Raw genomic sequence first — 16,580 nt, forward strand, 5'->3', positions numbered from 1 at the left:
TGATATGAACATAAACATTTGAGATTCGGCCCTCTACTGCAATAAGGAAGGCCTCTTCTGTTTCTTCTTTAAAGATATAATTGTGATCCAGTTTCCTCCATCTACCTGCTCCCACAAATGGTCTATCTTTTACACAAAATGCAAAAAGCTCTTTTCCTATCCCTGCCAATATCCTTCCTTCAGCTTCCACGTATTAGCGTGATTAGCGCTGACGAGCAGGATGAGGAGCTCAGCTCAAATCCTTCCCTTCCGCTTCCAGGCTGCGGTTCCCACCTTGAAGACAGTCTCCCCAGGGGAGCCAGAGCTGCCACCTCAGCATCCCCTGGCACTAATCACCTGTGAGTCAGCAGGACCCATTTAGCACTCCTCAGCCCAAGCACCTCCTGAAAACACAGTGGGATGTTTCAGGCAAATACTGTCAGCCTCTTAAAATACTGTAGGCAAGTTCAGATCCTTTTTTTTCCCCCACTACTCTGTAATTATTATTATTATAATATGATATACTTGACAGGCTATAGCCGGTAAAACACACACAGACAAAACCAAAAATCAATGGAAGCGTCGACGAGTTAGCAATGTAGAAAGGAAGGAAGCATAAGAGAGGATATAAAATGGGGAAGCCAATTAGTGACCTATTAGTCTGTGATTAGTGTATTGGTCTGAAGTGAAGAAATTGAACATGGCATTTGGTTATCCTTCTGAAAGGTAGTCTCAGTTAAAAAGTTTGTGATTTAAAAAGACACTGTGAAACTTACCACCTTGGGGATCTTTTAAAATACAAGTTTCTCGGGTTCTCATTTTTGCAAATTATGGCTCAGAAGAAACTAGCAAGTGATGCTGATGGGTTTTTCTGAGAGACAGCCTAGTTTTACCAGCAGTGGTTTGAAACAACTAAGAAAACTGAACTGATGTCCTGCCCTGTTCTACAGAAGAGCTGCCTTTACATCCCCTTGCTATTACCAACTTCAGCATGTTTTGCTTCTCAAAATATTGCCTTCCAGTACAAACTGTGGCTATTATTTGTTCAGCACACATTTATGATATCTGTCACTGATTTCTTGCCCACTGAGAAGTCCGACAGGCACTCGTGTCATTTTGTGACTGTTGCACTCCATTCCCAGGTGCTAAATTATCAATACAAATAAATCCTAATCAGACTCTGTAATTTTCATATTGCTCACCTGCAAAAATGGCATGGCTTTTTGCAACTTTATAGGAAGATAGGAGTAGGGAATAGGAAGGAAAGGGGAAAATCTTGACACCACATCATTTAACACATGTGACTGATGTGACTGCAGAATTAAGGTTTTGACAGTATTTTTTATGTTTTCCATGAAAAAGGCTGATGGGGAAGTGGCATTTCAGTGGACATTATTTCAAGATTTTTATGAATAAGTGTTTTAGGGTTGGAGAAATAAGGAGAAAGTAGTTTGGCATGAGGAGGAAGGCCACATAGCTGAAAGTGGGAGAAAACAGTGTTATGGACTTAAGGCTAAGATGCTTAGAGAAGTTGAGGGAGTAAAAGGAGAATGTAAAGAGCTCCTCCTGTATTAGGTAGGCAAATTTAATTATTTCTGCTCTTTAGCTGGAAGGATGCCTGTCAGATTTTCTGGGTGATTCCTGAAGGTAAATATCAACATGGTCAGACCATGGTGGTGAGGACCAAAGAACAAGACTGGTGGGAGGAGGAGCTGCTATGGGCATGCACGGGCTCGACTCACGCAGAGGCAACTCTCCAGCACGTCTCACCTCTCCCACGGGGGCTGTAGGAACTCACAGCAGCTCTGCTGGTCTTTACGATCCTAAAGAAATTACAGCTCCCCTGTAGGGGAAACTCAAGTCTTCTTCCCATGCTTCCCATGCAACTACCAGCCCTTGGTTTCTGACTCCACTCCTCGCCCCTCTCCAGCAGTACCAGCTCAGAGCGTCAGACTTTCTGCAGTGTACTGCCAAGCCACTTTATCTGCCCAGGCTTAGAGCAGCTCTGTGGCTGATGTCTGAAATTGTTTTGGTCTGCCTTCATTGATTAGTTGGTTATTTTCTGGTTTGGCTCAAAAAGGAATGGCTCATTGTTGTTTGTTTGTTTGTTTGTTTGTTTGTTTTTTCTTTGTGCCATTCTGGTTTTAATTCACAGCAAGAGCGTTCAAAGTTTTGGACAAGGATTCTTTATTCTCACTTTCTTGATTATAAAATGAAGTGCATTTATTTCCTATAGCCCTTGCAGGAAGAACATCTGGTTCTTCAATTAATTTCCAAGATGCCTAAGATCCCCAAGAATATAAACCTCCATTGATTTGTGGGGAAGTAAGAAAGATCATGCATAACCCTGTACAAAAGGCAAACTTAGGGCATGCAAAAACACATCTTTTCCTAGAGCAAGGCACTGTTTTTTTGCTAAGGAGCCTGGGGTATTAAGGCACCATTTGCAGTCCTGATTGATAGTCTCCAAGAAGAAAGTTTGTAACACTGCTCTCCCTCCAGACTTGGGCTGGGCCAGCTGAGACTGCTCTTTGGCCACCAGCTCTGTTCTGCCTGAGCCGGTACCTGCTGCTGGCCCTGCGGGTGCAGCCTCAGCTCCTCAAAGTCCATAGGACCAGGGTCCCACTTGGCGTTTCTGCAAAGGCAGAACCAGACCTCTCCACTGAGCTGCTGTTATCATCCAACAGGATAAAAAGCAAAAATTGTATTTCCAATTGATTTATACATTTCTAGTCTTGTGCTGTTTATATCTTCTATATGGTAAAATAATATGTTTTTAAAAAATCAATTTGCATGGAAAGACTAGAAGGGAAACTAAAACAGCCTGAAAATTTTGGTTTTTTATACATCTACAATCAGGTTTTAAATGAGAAGTGACAGGAGGGACACTATCTTTTGGAATTCCCATCCTCTCCAAATTCTTTATATGCATTAGTGGAACAAACTCTGTAGGGTCCTGAAATGCAATGACCAAGAGTCATCTACACAGAACCTACACAGTCACCTAGACAGAGAAGAGAAACTTTTTTTTGTTGTAAACAGAGCTGTAGACATCCTCATAGGAAACAAGGTTACATTTGAACCTGTAAAACCGTAATTTCGTGAGGAAATCAAATCATCAAGATGAAATTCAATACCAGCAGCCAAAAATGATATCTAGGGAGGAGAAGGGAGATAGAAATGTAAACCTTATTATTGAAAACTTTTGTTATAGTTCTCTTAGCTATTTCAACATGTTTTATTAAGTTTCTCTCCCTCTGCACCTGTATTTTATGTGTCTCTTTTTTTTTTTGTTGAAGCTTAAACTGTGATTTCTTCAGTGCTAAGGACAGGGAGCTTTCCAAGGAGACGAGTGACAGTGAGGTGTGCTAATCTGTCAACACGGGAGCATCCGAGGTCATGGGCAGGGTGGTGCCGGAGGCGGAGCCTGAAGGTGGAGTGTGTGACACTGTCAGTGGGTGCTGGAGGTGGCTGTGAACACCTTGAGAAACACGGGAAGAGTTACGAAGTTGCTTGAGGACATGAAGGGAACAAAGTGTACGGACACCTCTTTCTGATCACCTGCCTGTGGAGGGAGGTGCACGGCATCAGGAGGGCAGCAAAGCCAGCGCGTCTTTGGGGGCTGAGCAAGACCGAGGCCCCAGCAAAGGTGCCCAGCTGCACTGCGGGGTGTCCTGGCTTGTGGTAGACACAGGGACAGTAGGTACAACCCCTGGAAGATGGCCACGGCGGGGCTGACACTCCTCCCAACGCGACCGGATGAAATTCCCTATGATTAAACACGACAAATGGAATAAAAACTTAGTTCTGGAAAACCTCTGCGTACTTCATTACCACCGTTGCCGTACAACCCACTATTGCCAAATTCAAGAATTGGGGATAAAAAAAAAAATGATAACAAACAAGACGTCGTCTTTCACAAAGAGGCGTAATCTGCTTAAGGTTGTTCTCCCATTCATCGGGGATGTCGAGACGCTCCGCTCACGCCTCCCCCGGGCGCCCCGGCGGGGCCCGGAGCAACGCGAACCGCTCCACCGTCGGCGGCGGCTGCCGGCCGCGACCCCCGCCGCAGGCTGGCTGGCTGGCTGGCTGGCTGGCTGGCTGGCTGGCTGGCTGCCCCTCCTCTTCCTCCTTCTTCCTCCACTTCGCCCCCGGCACAGCCCCGCCGGGCTCCCGTGGGCCGCCCGAAGGCGACTGCCGTTACCCGGGGGCGGCGGCCGAGCACTGCCCTCAGAGCAGCCGCGGCGAGCGGGCGCTGAGGGGGCCGCCTCGCCCGCCCCGCCTCCCGCCCCGCCGGCCAATCGGAGCGGCGACGGCCGCCGGCCGCGCCTCACCATAGGCCGGCGGCGCTGCCAGTCTGAGGCCGCCCCCGCGTGGGGCGCGGCGGGCGGGGGGAGGTGGCTTGCCGGCTCCGTGCGGGCGGGCGAGCGAGCGGGGCCGGGCGGCGGCGGCGCTGCGGTTGCGCCATCTGTCAGGAGCCCCGGTGGGAGGGGAGCGCCCGAGCCGCGCTCGCCCGGGCTGAGCGGAGCGAGGGAGGCAGCAGCAGCGGCGCGGAAAGAGCGTGTGAGCTCATCCCTGCCCCGCACGAAGCCGTCGCCGCCTCCGCGCCCGGCCGGGGCTCGGCGCAGCGCGTCTGCCCGCCGAGAGCAGAGGCAGCGGCGCCCCTCGCTGCGGGCGGGCGGGCGGACGGGGACAGCCGGCGGAGGAGCAGAGCGAGGAGGAGGAGGATGTGAGTGCGGCGGCGCCGCCCCGGCCCCCGCGCTGCGCCGAGCCCAGCCGAGCCGCCTCAGGTAATGGAGGGGACGGAACCCGCCGCGCCGCCGCCCCGGGGGGAGCCGGGGAGCGGGGAGGGGGGGGCAATGGATGGATGCTGCGGCGCGTTTGTTTCCTTTGTGCGCCCGGGCGGTGATGAGGTGCGGGGGCTGCGGGGGAGGGGAGGCGGCCGCTCCGCTGCGGGTGTCCCCCACGCATCCCGCCCTCCCCGCCGGCCGCGGCCTGCGGCGCCGGTGAGCGGCTGTGCGGGGCCGGGGCGGGCGGGCGCTGCGCCCCGGCGTGCCCGGGGGTCGCCCGTGTCCGTGTCGTCCCCCCGCTCCGTGGGAGCAGCCGGCCGGGGAGAGGGGAGGGGGCACAGCACAGGGCTGTGTTTGTTGCCGCCGAACTGCGAAAAAGGGGAGGGGAGGAGTGGGGGGGGTATAAATAAAAAGACCTTCTCTCCCTCTGAAATAAATGGTATAGGATTTGCGCGTCTGTGACAAAGGCCTCTTTCAGGGAAGAAAGAAGGGACGCACAAAATGCCCAAGGGTGGTAGGATGTGAAAAGAGGCTTGTTTCTTGTCTTCCCCCTAGAGCCTCTCTGTTCCTCCCCAGATGAGGCCGCTGATCTGGTGCCAGATCCTTTCCAGCCACATTTTAGATTAGCGAGAGATACCAAACGCCACACCATGGGTGCCAGCATTTTGCTGCGTCTGCAGAGCTACAGTGTACGTGTCGCCCGACCTCCTTAATAATGCTCGGTTTGGTCCCTGCTTCCTCGGGAACTCCCCTTATTTCTGCTCTGTGTAGATTTTGCCTGTGCGTGAGCACTAGGACAGGGCCAGGGAGGGAAGGGGGGCACTTTGTGAAAACAAGACCATGATATCTTGGTCCGCTCAGTGGTGACGGGGAGGGCAGGGCTGAGCCGGTGCTGGAGGAGAAGGTTTAGGCTGAGTGGAAAGCAACCCTCTGCAGTTGTTCATCAATCATTCTGGTACACTCTGATTCTTAAAATGCTAAATAACAAGTGGGAATGGACTGGGCTTTTGAAATGCATGCACGGGACTGGGAACGCCTTTGAGTTTGTCATTTTCCTCCTTGTGTACAACCTCCTTAACTCCCACATCCTTCCTTCCACCATCCCTGCAGCTGTAACACTTTCCAGTATCTCCTCCCCACACACCCTTTTTTTTAATATTTTTTTTTTCTTGATATCTTTTTAACTAGCGTTCTGTGGCCAAAGCTTAGAACAATTGCAGGTGAAGATCTGTTTGTTTATGTGCTGGTAGAGGAAGTGCTTTCGTTAGGGTTGACTCTTCTGATCTCCCATGAGGAGGAACAGTAAGCTAAAGGGACACTGTCAACTTGAAATCCAGAGAATGTGCATGATGAATGGAGAGCTGTGTCCAATATTACACCCACCGTTGAGCTCCCTGCTGGAGATCTGTGTTTTTTATAAGCCTGTCTTCTGACTGTGTGGGTTTGTCATGCAGTGAAGGAGTAAAAACACACTTCAAACAAAGTTCCGTTAAGTGAACAAAGGAGGCCACAAGAAAAATACCAGAGTGGGAAGGGAAGGCAACATCTCCAACTTCTCAGTTACATCCATTGCAGCCACTGCTTGACCTGGTGGGAAACTGGAGGGGAGAAAAGTTAATTTTTACAACAGAACATTTGCTTAGTACCAGTACAGAGGAAAGATTATTACCTTCCCCCAGTGATACAGTTTTCTAGCACCTTGATGTATATGCTCAGAAAACTGGTAACACTTGGTGAATGTCAGCAGATGGGTGCCTTTTCACAATTTTTAAGAACAATTTTGATAAGGGAATCTCTCGGAAAAAACAATGAGTTCCTTTTTGAGCCTTTTTTTTTACCTCACAAAGCTGTGATTTTGATAAAAAAGAGAATGGAAGATTGCCTAATTAATGCCTTAAACATTTGTATTTCATTGGCAGTAGGCTGCAGATTTCTCTTAGTTTGTTAAAATGTTCAGATGCTTCTTAAAGGGTGCCTGTAAGCCTGCTTCTTCTCCGGCTCTGACAAATTACTGCCTCATCTGCATGGCTCATCTTTGGCAAAAATAAGAATTTCCAATATGAGGTTGTCTAATGGTAGGCCACTGACTGTGGTGTTTTGTGGTTTATGCTTCAGGCATGTTGTTTCAGAAATTCTGTGTTGCCTGCTGGTGGAAGATGTAGTGGTGTGAAATACCAGTTAAGTGTAAAACCCTGAACAGGCTTCTCTAGAAATTGTTTTGATGTTGAATAAATCCGTGTCTTCAGTGAAGGATAAACAACTTTGGCATATGGGCATGGCAGTTGATGTAAGGCAGACATGACGAAAGTGGTACAGAGAAATTGCTTATTAATCATTTTCATTTTAAGTATCTTTAAAAGTTGGGGCCCATTGAAACATTTATATTTCATTTGAGTAAGTAAGCATTGCTGAGGAACTAGATATTTATGATGTACTGTACTAGATTTCACAATAACTTTATACGAAATGCCTGAATAGTGTCATCTGAAATGCATGGGTGGAGTCTGACAGAGAGGACCCCTGTGGTCACTGGCCCTATGTCTTAGCTGAATTAAACCAAATATACTAATCAGGACATGGTATGGTCTGCACTGGGTTTACTGTGTAATAAAATTGTGGCTAGATGAGTGAAAACTGTTCAATGCCTTTGTGATGATTTAACACTGTAATATGATACATCTACAATACCATATATTTAGTTGTGTTAAAGAAGGCGGAGAGCTGTTGGCCACCTGATGCCTGATTACTTTTATTTAACCAACATCTTCGCTTTGCTGTTGTGCTGCATTATAGTGCTTTTACTTCAGGGAGAGAAAGAGTTTCACTGACGTGTTTTCCCTTCCTCCTTCACTCTGGGGTGCACGTTAATATTTGATTCAAACTTGTTTTGTAAAGTTCTGCTTAATTCCATTTGGGCACTACTTTGAATGTATAATAATGGTGTTTGTTTGTGTCATGGACAGTGCTTTGTAATTTACTTTATGGGCAGGTCTGTTGCTGGCAGGGTGTATTGTCAAAGTGACCTTCCCTCAAGAGGGAGAAAACCAATAACTCCTGTCCCTTTCCCACCCCTGCAGCTCCCACAGAAGTGTCTTCACAAGTGATTTTGACCCATTACTCCAAAAACGGGACTTGAACTGACAAATCTAATTCACCCGAGCAATCTCATTGAAAAGTAGCAATAAAGGACTCCTTTGGTGACAAAAGGCCTACAGATCTGTATCGTGCAAGTCAGCGATTTACTTAGGGGGCAGCCCACAAAAGGGTTAGTGTCTTCAGTGTGGGGCATCCTGAGGCCTCACTACCAGGGCGGTTGTGACCCCTGTGGATCTCACACCCCTGAGCAGGGGATGTAGCTGCTTGCTGTGCTGTGTTGAATACATTACGCACCTTGGAGCTGCACTCCCAGGTGCCGATGTGCCGGGGGAAATGCTGCCTGGGCCACCGAATACCAAGTGCCTCAGAAAGAGGTGGAACTCCAGTGCTGTGTCTGCCTACTTGCTGGGTGTCTCACTCGGCACCGCAGTGGCTTGCTCTTATAGTTTAAAAACCCCAAGCTGCACTTGATAAGGTAGCAATAATTTAAAAACAACAACAAACACAACAAAAAACCCCCTTATATCTTACATTTCAATAGGTGACAAAGATGCAGGTGTAGAAGAGTTGGGATTTTTAGCATTTGCATCCTCTCACAGATTTTGCCCGTAGTGCCTGACTTCCTTCTAAACTGAGAAATGAGAGGTCCGGATGAAAGGTGAAAGGTTTAAGTTCTTCCAGTACATCCAAGAAGCCTACAACACTCCTTAAGGAGCACATGGGCCTCGTTAGCACTGAGCTGTAGGGCAGTCTCCCTTCTTAACGTGCTCAAGCACTGGTTTGGTTTCAGGCAGGTAAGCTCAATTTGAGTAGTCCAGTTGGACCTGTCTGCAGGAGGTGTCCTTGAGCCCTGAAACTAGAAACAGGCTTGACCTTATGGGAATTTGCAACCAAGGAGAAGTGCCCCGTTGTTCTCCTTACCACTGGCCGCAGGAAAACAATGGCATTTTGTAAAGGATTTTCAGAACTCTCCTTCATTTGGAATGGGAACAAAACTGAACAATATCAGCACTTTTGCCAGGGGAAGTGAAAAATGTAATTACTTCGAGTCAATCAAAACGTGTCGCCTCATCTTGCTTCTGACTGTTTTGAATGGTAACTTGCTATGAAAGCAAGGATTTCAACTTAAAATATTGGTACCTGTTTGGAACAAAGTAGAACCTTTGACATCTTGACTTTTTACTGAAGTATAAAGTCAGCAACAGTTTTACAGAGGTTTTAGATATGGATAGAACTAAATTTTCCTGCAGAAAATGACTGTCATATTTTTCCTGACCAGCTCTACTCCTTGTATACCATGAGTTTGAATGAACACTTTTCATCTGGAAAAGCGACCAAAAATCTAGCCTTGCAATATCAACTGATAAGAATTAGATGGCCTGAGTGAAATCATTTTTTCAACAGGGGAGAGGATAGCAAATGGATTTTAAACTTGATGTCCTTCCCAAAATGCAGCTCCTTTTTTGTATTAAAAGCATCCCAGCTTGAGTGAATCTACTGTTGTTGTTTGTGACAAGGTGGTATGGGGAGAGTTTTCCCCACGCTTTCCAGCTCAGCTTCTTCTGATTCAAGGAAGTCTTGCACCTCTGAAAGTTGCTTGTTCCACACTATAATTTTCTAGACTATCTGTAAGTAATAAGTCCTACTTGATTAAGCCAGTAACCTAAATTCTTAGAGCAAGATAGTTGATGTTCTTTACGCTGAGACATGGTTTAATGTGATGAACTATACAAGGCAGCTGCGATGTGAGAATGTTTTGATGGGAACAGAGAAGGTCACCCTTCTACGCTTATTTATTTTATTTTATTTTGGTGGCCTTTTTAGGAGGCGGCAATGACTGGATGCCTTTTCTAGCCTAGGGAAATTCTTCGTCCCATCCTGCTTCAGGTACGCTGTGGCTACAACCAGAAAAGAGGGATGTTGAAAAGCGGCTGTTGAGTGATGTGCTTAGTGCTTTGAAGTACAAAGCAGCCCAGCCAGAGCTCCTCAAAAGAGATACTTTTAACGGTATCAGATCCTGTGCTGTGAGAGCAGTTACTGAGCTGTCCCCAAAACGCACGGCCCTGTGGTTGGTGGCACTATCGCCAGCCAACCCTGAATGAAGGCGCCACCTCACATAGCACAATTTGCTTCACAGCTCTTGGGGTGGCCTGGGGAGGAGCTTCCTTGCATCCTCGATGCTGCCTTGCAACAGATCTGGGAGCTCTAAAAGAAAGATAAACATCTAAAGCCTTGGCTGTGTAAGGGCTTTAACAATTTATTTTAACCTGAAATCGAGACCTTACATTTCAGGCAAAATCTGCTGTCAGTACTCAGGCTTCCAGAAATGCTTTAAAAATGTTGTTTTATTCACCGAAGCTATGTCACTAAGAGTGATGAATTTGGAAAGTGTTTTGAAGCTGAAAGTGACAGTAATGGCACCAGCACAACATATGAAGAAGCAGAGAAGCACCTGGGGTGGAGGTACATTGAACAGCCCAAGTGAAGAGCTGGCTGAAGCAGGCAGAGGAAGCTGCTCTGGTGTGTGTGAGTGAGAACGTTTGCTTTAATAGAAAAAAAGTGTTTGGCACCACTTAAACTTGCAAATGACTCTTGTTTCAGCAATTTTTGGAGGAGGAAGGAGGAAACCTCAAATGATTGGCTTGACTTAGATGAAATATCTTCTCTGTTTGAAATTGTCCTTTTCCTCTTGGCTCCGGTTCTACCATGTTAACAGATTTGACCAAAATAGTTCTCGAGCATTTTTGCTGTACTCCAAGATGAAAATATTATTGTCAGATAATTTTTATCTTGTCAGACTTCAGTTTGCTATATGAAACTATACAGAGAAGTTAAATGGGATGTGAAAATGAAGATTAATATTAAATACCCATCAACTTTTTTTTTTTTTTAAGAAAAACTTTTCTGTTCCATGAGAGTTCTCTAAAGACCATATGTGGTGGTTCCTAGCATGCTTTTTCTTTACAATTTCTATTATTTTACTTGTGTGGGGTTTTTTTTAAACAAATAAACTTTAACATTCATTTGAAGGCTTTTTATTGTATTAATAAAGACCTTCCAACCTCCCTTGTTTTAGAACAACCTGTGTGTGAAAGAGCACTTTGCTTAACGTTGATCTTTGACTTGCAGCTGTACCAGTTACAAAAGAAGCAGCTCTGAAGGTTTTCCTGGCATGACATTGGAATATCACGTAGTTCCTGATATCAGTGAACAGATAACTGTTGATTTTTATTTTTTTTTTTTACAAATATGTTGTTTTTTTCCCTTTTGTGCCTAACCTTTAAACTGCAGAATTGCCCTGGGGATTATAGTTGACATTAATGCTCTTGCTCACAATAATTGGGCAATCTTGTTGCTGGTTAGTTCAGAAGTTTTCCAAGCTGGAAGCTGTGATGGTGTGCTGCGTCGCAGCATCGTGGTGGGAGACGAAAGAGCTGGGCATCTAGCTGGAGCTGAGATTAACAGCAACATTGGTGAATGACCTCGTGTCGGCTCCGGGCCATCAGTGAGGCGCATAGTAAGAGTATTAGTGAATTTTTTTCTCTCCGTTTTTAGCCTGTACAAACTTCACGACTATGTTAATGAGGGCTGTAGCTATCTCTGTATCAATCAACATCCTGTGACTCTGGGGGCTGTGTTATCTGTCAAAAAAAAATACAGCAGAAGTTTGTCTGTTCCTTTGTAACTTCTGGACTTGTATCACTTCTCCACAAAAGTACTTTTCCTTCTTCTGAAACAACTCAATCCCAGACCTGGTAATTTCTTAGGATTTAGCATAAGACTAGCTGATACCCCTGTTTGGAAGACGGTGATGGTTGCGTCCTACAGCCAGCTGCTTTTACCCCAGGGAGAACAGAGCAGGTGTAAGAGAAAGCAGCTCTCAGACTGTTAAAAGAAAGAATATTTGTTTGTTCCTGGGACTGAGTTTTTCTTTGTGGACAGCCTCTCATTAGGAAGCAATTATATATTTTTCCAGGAAAAAAAAAAAGCATCTCTCAGACTTGTAATGAAAACCTCGATTGTCTGACTAGGCAATGAGACTGTTTCTTGTCTTAAACTATATGTAAATGCTCAGTGTTTATTTTTAGTGGTGAGGTTAATGGTGGTTGGGGTTTTTTTTATAGTGAGGTTAATGACCTCTTGCATGTTTTTAGACATCTCTGTGGACAGGTCCTCTTGCGCGCTGTCACTGTATGCTAATAACATTTGAAAATGGGCAGGTCTGAATAATAAGATTTCAGAGGGGGAGCCCACATCCAGTAAGATTTTTCTCTAAAGATGAACAAAAATGCCAGTTCTGTTGCCTGCCTGCCTTGCTCGGAAGTAAATGAAAACTCCTAAACTTCCTTCTGGCATTTGGATATGAAATCACCAATAGACAATGGCATTTCTAGTTGTTGTCACTCTGGGGGGCATTTGAATTGGTGATTTTTGGTAAAAGACATTCTAGGTCCCATTTCCAAATTCATTGATCGTGTTTTGCTGGTTTCACTAATCATGAAGGAAGAAAACTATTTCAGCCTAATCCTTTGAATAGCATAGTATCTGATGTCATTCATAATTTTCATTTAAAGCCTTTAGCCGAATATGCAGGTCATTTGTTACAAATATTAAGTTCTCTGGGTGTCTTTGAATGGTCAGCAATCTTATATTCATAAGACCTCATACTTTGGACTCGTGAGGGGAATAGCAACTGGATTTTGATTTTATTTTTTAATCTCTCTTTCATTCAGAAAGACTGACGCAAACCACCTTTAAAAGAAAAAAAAAAAAAAAGAGCCAAACATGTTTAATGCAACCCATTTTATTAGCTGTAATCACATTTGAAAAACTTTGTGAGCCCATCGGCCTATAATTCACATAAGGTCATTGTACAGAAGCTGGCAAGCTGAAGAGGCAGATTTAACTCTCAGTCTAATAGGCTGTATGCTCTCAAAAATACATGCATAGTGTTGGCTTTGATTTCTTTTGACCACCTTTCTAACAGTTTCCTTTTTGTAGGAAAAGCAATGAGCCCAAAAGTTTGGCTGAGAAGAGAGACACTAAATGATGTGACCTCGTGAAAGGAACATCTCTTAAATCTGAAGGTCAAAAATTTCCTTGTGTGCATTGGGGAAGGTAGGAGAGGAGTGTTGACTATCTTTCTTGCTTAGGGCAGCATTACTAACATGCTTAAAAACTGCAGAACTCCTTGTCCTAATGTTCAAGTGGGGCTGCCAAAAAGGAAAAAATAGGGCTGTGGACAAAGTGCACAGGGAAGACTGTGTCCCTCTTCCTCCTCCTCAGTCGTCGCAGGCAGAACGGGGAGAGCATTGGTTTGCAATACTTGATGACTTGACATTCAGAACAATTTGCTGCCAGTCCTGTAAAAGGTTAAAAAACTTCTTTATTTTATAGGCTTTTTAAAAAAAAATTGTGGGCTTCCTCTGCCATCAGTGTGTTTCAGTGATTTCCTCAAGGGTGAGGTGACCTTGGCTCTGCTCTTGCTACGTTTTCAGCAAGGCTTAATTTGAACTGTTGTAAGGTTATGTTGTTTGGGTTTTTTTTTTTGTTTCCTCCCCATGCAAAAGAGTTAGTTCTGCTTTATGAAGCTGACTGTATAGCTGTAGGTGTTAAACAAGCCAGCCAAATTTTTCTTTCATGGTCAACTCCTCCACGATTTGCTATGCAAGTTCATGTCTCACAAAAGATAGTCGTCATCCTTTTAGAGCTAATCTGGGACAGCAGGACTGAGCTGAGAATAATCTGGACCTGAATGTGGACAAGTGGGTCAAAAAAGCATTGCTTTGGTTTTACTTCCTTGGGTAGATCATGCCTCAGACTTGGGATACATCTGCATGGCACTGTGCTGAGGTGGATAGAAGGCATTGTGTGTGAGAGTCAGGGTAGCCCCAGCAGCTCAGGAGAAGCATCGTGCTGATGTGCCTACACGGCTTCCAGGACCACCGTGATGTGTTCATAGTTGTTGGGAGTGTGTCTGCGCAGCACTGTGTGGTGCTGTGGAGGCTGTACTTTACTTTTTGACACAAAAAAGAAGAGACGTGAGAGCGATAACCTGAAAGAGTGGATTAACTAGACGAACATTCATTTTTACAGCACCAAAGACAACTCAAACTATCTTTTCAAAAAATTGGTACTAAACTTGAAAGAAATCTTCTGGTTTTGTTGTTTGGTTTTTTTTGTTTTTTTTTATTTATTTTACATTATCTGCCCTGCTGAAGAAGAGTGATTGTGTTCCTCAGGAGCTCCATCTATAACAGTTACCCACAAGCTTTAAAATGACATGGTGCTACAATTGTATGCAGCATTTATTTTCAATCTTTTTTTAAAGAAGGATGCAATCGCCATTCAAATTATGTCACCATGAGAGTGGGACAATACTTCCTGATGAGGGAGATCTTTTCAAAGTAAACTGTCTCAAATTTAATTTTGAAGTGTTAATACATTTCTGTGGATTTTGCCACAGACCATTGTTAACACTCTCTTCCAAAAGTGAAATATCACAGATCTTTAAAAAAAATGCAGGTATGAACAACCCCGCAAAGGAAATAAGATCTGTGTTTGCCAATAATGTAGTCACCCCAAACTGCAATAATAAGAATTTATCCCACAATAAGTTGCTGCTGTGAGGTATAATTTCTGAGAAAATATCTTGAAAATGTCAGTCAAACCGCATGATGTAGATTAACTTTATGATTGTTGGTATGGGAACTTGCTAAACGTGTGTATATCATGACAAGCATGTAGCTTTGGATGCTTTTACATCCTGCTTTAAACCTGGGGGGCGACTTAGTTTTGTTTGAAGGAATGATCACCTACAATTTTGGGGGTTTTGTTTGGTGTGCTTTTTTTCTTTTTCTTCTTCCAATCATATTGAACAATTTATTTTCTGTGACTGAGCTCTCTCTAGAGCTAACAGATTTCTCTTCTAAAAGTACTTTTTAATAGAATCATGGAATGGTTTGGGTTGGAAGGGACCGTAAAGATCACCCAGTTCCAACCCCCCTGCCATGGGCAGGGACACCTCCCACTAGACCAGGTTGCTCAAAGCCTCATCCAGCCTGGTCTTGTACACTTCCAGAGAAGGGGTGTCCGCAATAGTTCTTCTATTAAACCACTTTTTAATAGTCCTCCTAACTTCTCTGAGATGAGCTCTTCTTCCTTTTAAAATTTAAACACAGAAGAATCTAGGTTTGAAGGGACCTCTGGAGATTATGTCCCTGCACAGAACAGGGCAAACTTCAAAGCTGGGACCTCATCCAGTCAGGTTTTGAGTATCTCCCAGGGTAGAGTGAACAAACCCAGCTCTCTCGATCTCACCTTCATATGTCAAGTGCTGCAGCATCTTGGTGGCCATCCACTGGACTCACTCCAGTATGTCAATCTTTCTTTTCCCAGGACTCCCAAAACCAGACTGAATACTCCTGATGTGGTCTCACAAATGCTGCAGAGAGAGGAATAATTACTTCCCTCCACCTGCCGGCTAATTAAATTGTTTATTTGATGCCAGATCTTCATCCGCTGTCAGTTGTCTTTGCTTCCCTCAAGTTGGAGTGGTGGAAACTCCCCCTTGCAGGGGAGTACTTGTAGGCTCCTCTGTCACCTCAACAAAAGCTGGAACAGAGATGGCCCCTTGCTTCAGTTACATGAAGCAGATGACCAAACCAGTGTTTACATACACAAAACTGCAAAGGTTTCCATTTCCCTGCAGTGAATTTTTGCACCAAACTTTCACACTGCACACAGCAATATAACCTGGAGCAATAAGATTGTATCACAGTGATTATTTTGGTAATACAGTGAAGAAAATGCATGGTAAACAGCACATGTAAAGAGATGCATTGTGTGCATTCTGTTTGTTTTCCTGGCAGTACTTTAGCTATTAGCTAAGCTACCCACTTTAAAGTGAATGTTTGGTAGGAGATATGAAGACTGAAATAACAGGTGTACCACCCAGATGAGCCTTGTGGGAGCTGTGGGACAATAAGCATGTTTAAAATTTTATACCCACAAGTTGTTTCTTCTCTGCTACGTTTCTGAGACTCTGTCATTGCGAGTTGCACTATTATAGGTGACTGAAGTACGTGACTAGCTAGAGTCTGTGCTTTTTTAAAGGTTAATCTTCCTACTATATTTTTTTATATATTTTTTTCAAACACATACAAAATGAAAGTTTTATGATTAATGGTTTAAGTACTTAAATTAATATTTGCCTGAAAAAAACCTCCAGAACAACTGGAATACAAGAGAAACCCACAGCCACCACCAAACCCGTGCACGTGGGACTTGTCCTGCAGTTGCTGCTGCTTCGAGGAGCGTGTGGCTCACCTCTCCTAGCTCAGACGTCCTCATGCCCCAGTGTGGGAGAGCAGCTGAAGGCATAAATCTTCTACATGCGTATGCCTGCTTTAATGTGTGAGCTATTAGTATTTAGCTTGGGAAACTCTGTCTCCCAAGACAATTCTGTCTGCCTCTCTGTGGCAAGGTAAGTGTCTGGGGTGTTGAGCAGATCCTGACTGCTGCTCAGCTGGCTGGTGGTGAGGGACGTGGCTGGGCTGAGCAGTTGACGTGCCTTAAGGACCTCCCAGGTATCTTGGTACAACCAAAGAAGAAAGAAGCCTTAAAAACCCAAAAGGAGGCATTGGTAGAGAGGTTTGTATTGGGAAGGTAGACTGTCAGGCTTTTTTTTTTTCTTCTTCAGTATTTGTCCCCACC

General features: G+C 44.8%; 1 protein-coding gene across 3 annotated transcripts in view; it reads left to right on the forward strand.

The window, feature by feature from the left end:
• The first annotated feature begins 4,372 nt into the window (after nucleotides 1–4,372).
• The window catches only part of FYN (FYN proto-oncogene, Src family tyrosine kinase), a 148,537-nt gene continuing 136,329 nt past the window's right edge, over nucleotides 4,373–16,580 (forward strand). For all 3 annotated transcript variants that reach the window (XM_063329766.1, XM_063329765.1, XM_063329767.1), the window contains exon 1: nucleotides 4,373–4,769. The gene's annotated coding sequence lies outside the window, so the exon portion shown is untranslated. The remainder of the gene's footprint in view (nucleotides 4,770–16,580) is intronic.

The sequence above is a fragment of the Chroicocephalus ridibundus genome, chromosome 3 (assembly GCF_963924245.1).
Source record: "Chroicocephalus ridibundus chromosome 3, bChrRid1.1, whole genome shotgun sequence".
Lineage (NCBI taxonomy): Eukaryota > Metazoa > Chordata > Aves > Charadriiformes > Laridae > Chroicocephalus > Chroicocephalus ridibundus.